At 49.2% G+C, this 2,189-nt stretch overlaps 1 long non-coding RNA gene across 1 annotated transcript; it reads left to right on the top strand.

The window, feature by feature from the left end:
* The first annotated feature begins 288 nt into the window (after nt 1–288).
* On the top strand, nt 289–1,768 carry LOC132027210 (uncharacterized). The gene is made up of 3 exons (XR_009407092.1): nt 289–690; nt 776–1,402; nt 1,679–1,768. It is a non-coding gene; the product is annotated as an uncharacterized LOC132027210 (long non-coding RNA).
* The last annotated feature ends 421 nt before the right edge of the window (nt 1,769–2,189 follow it).

Raw genomic sequence — 2,189 nt, 5'->3', positions numbered from 1 at the left:
CCCATTTACATGTTCAGGGGAGGAGTAAAGGTCAGGGAAGAGCCCAGATAAAGGTGAGTCAAGGGAGAGAAGCCTTTTACATTCATGATCCTAAAGGAAATCCTGGTTACTTTTGCAGTTCAGGGAAAGGGTGCATTTCTGGGCTTCCTACGAAACCCCACTGTCCAGTGTCTCTCCCCGTCAATGGCTCTCCCATGAGCCTGTGATAAAATTAGAACAAAGTGGGGAAAAAATGGGCTTCCGTGCTCCATTTCAGAGGAGTCCTCTCCATGGCTAGCCCCCGAGTATCGTTTAGCTAGCTCGCTAACTAGAAGCTTTAAAATAACAGAATTGTTTAGTAGCCGAAAAATACAGTTATTAGCTATGATTATAGGGGAATCTGGTGAGCCGTGAATGTGCTCTGCCCGTCTTCTCCTAACTGGCAATTTCGGGCTGCCTCCTCTCCCCACATTTCAGAACGGGAGGGGGGGGACCCAAACCTTGCTTGCAAGCGGCTCTACATTGTTTATTTGTTATTTTTAAACAAATCAAATGGAAATTGATCTGCCTTCTTGGGAACACGGTAGCTGCCAAATGGCCTGGCTCTCCTACAGGTTTTCGTGGCAAACACCATCCGTTAGCCATGATCGCTTCAATTGTGAATAATCAGGGAACTAATTACAGCCCTTGTGGCATCGCCCTCACCAGCAGGTAACATAATTCACTACTAAGTGGGGTGAAAATGAGCCTCCTGTGCTTTGGAGGAAATAGTTGTTCCAACCCTTGTCTCCTCCAGGTGTGCCTCTAGGAAGCTGGGGTCCATCAGCTTGAAGGAGAACCTCTCCCACCTGCCCACCTGTCCATGCCTCCCTCCTCAGCAAGCATCGACTGAGGATCTGAGTTTCAGACCCTACCCAATGGAGCTCATATCCTGCAGGGCAAGCTAGATGATAATTAAGTGACTAAAGGAGCTCAATTTCCATGGTTATAAGGGCTGCAGAGAGATGCAAACATCATGTTACCCTAGAAGGAACACTTCTCTGAAGAGACAGCCTCCATCGCTTCTCGGCCTTTTGGCTAAGATCAAGTGTGAAGAGAGCCTCCACAGAGGGCTGACTGAGGAGGGTGTGGCCCTGCCAAGATCTAGGGGCAGAAGTTTCCAGCAAATGCGGAGGCCTGACGAAGGAGCGAGCTGGAGGTTCGCAAGGGCAGAAGGTAGAATTGCCGGATGGACTGATGGAGGTCGTTTCTGCTTTGCAGCCATCGCCCTGAGCTTTGATGTATTCTGAGGGCAGCGGGACACCCCAGACAGCTTCAAGGAAAGTGGAAGGCAGGAGCCGTGTGAGACCAGTGGAGAGAAGAGACCAAAAGTGCAGGCAGAGAGACCAGTGACCACACCTGACTCCTGGCAGCTCTGACCAAGGTACTTAACGCAGGGCTGGGGAGGAGGGAAGGGTCCCAGGTGTCTGTAATGGAGGGGGAGCCCCTGGCCACTGCATGCTTCAATGACTATCATCCCACGTGTCTGGATGCATCACTGCATTTCCTCCGCAGACCAGTGGACAGAGCTGCTCTCCTCAAAGCCTATGTTTCTTAAGCACCTGCTGTGTGCATGGGTTGGGGTTCTCTTTAAATATTCTGTCTAGGGGCGCCCGGGTGGCTCAGTCAGTTAAATGCCCAACTCTTACTTTTGGCTCAGGTCATGATCTCAGGGTCATGAAGTCAAGCCCTGCATCGAGCTCCATGCGCAGCGTGGAACCAGCCTGACATTCTCTGTCTGTCTATCTGTCTCTTTCTCTCTCTCAAATAAATAAATCTTTTACAAAATAAATTTTAAAGTGCTCTACTGTGATACCAATACTCAAAAGCAATAGATTCGTCCCATTAGAAAAGCACGGTGATTTCCAGAAAGCCTGCTGTTACAAATATGGAACAATATCTATTGTCTTTGGTGTGGGTTTACTTCTGGGTCATGAGGAATCCTCGTGAAGAGTTAGATGGACTAACTTCCAGAAAAATGCGTATGCTTGAAAGATCATTCAGACACATACCCCCCCCAAAGCCTATCCATGAACACTGTGGGGACCGTGGAACCCCAGCAGATTCCCTCCTATCAAGCGACAGGGCACTTGCCCACTCTATCCAGAAAATCTTTAAATAATACCACCATTTTCAGCCTAAGTGCCACCCAGGACACCCTCCACCAAAAG

The sequence above is a fragment of the Mustela nigripes genome, chromosome 11, assembly GCF_022355385.1.
Source record: "Mustela nigripes isolate SB6536 chromosome 11, MUSNIG.SB6536, whole genome shotgun sequence".
NCBI classification, from domain to species: Eukaryota; Metazoa; Chordata; class Mammalia; order Carnivora; family Mustelidae; genus Mustela; species Mustela nigripes.
This window is presented reverse-complemented; position numbering and strand designations above follow the sequence as displayed.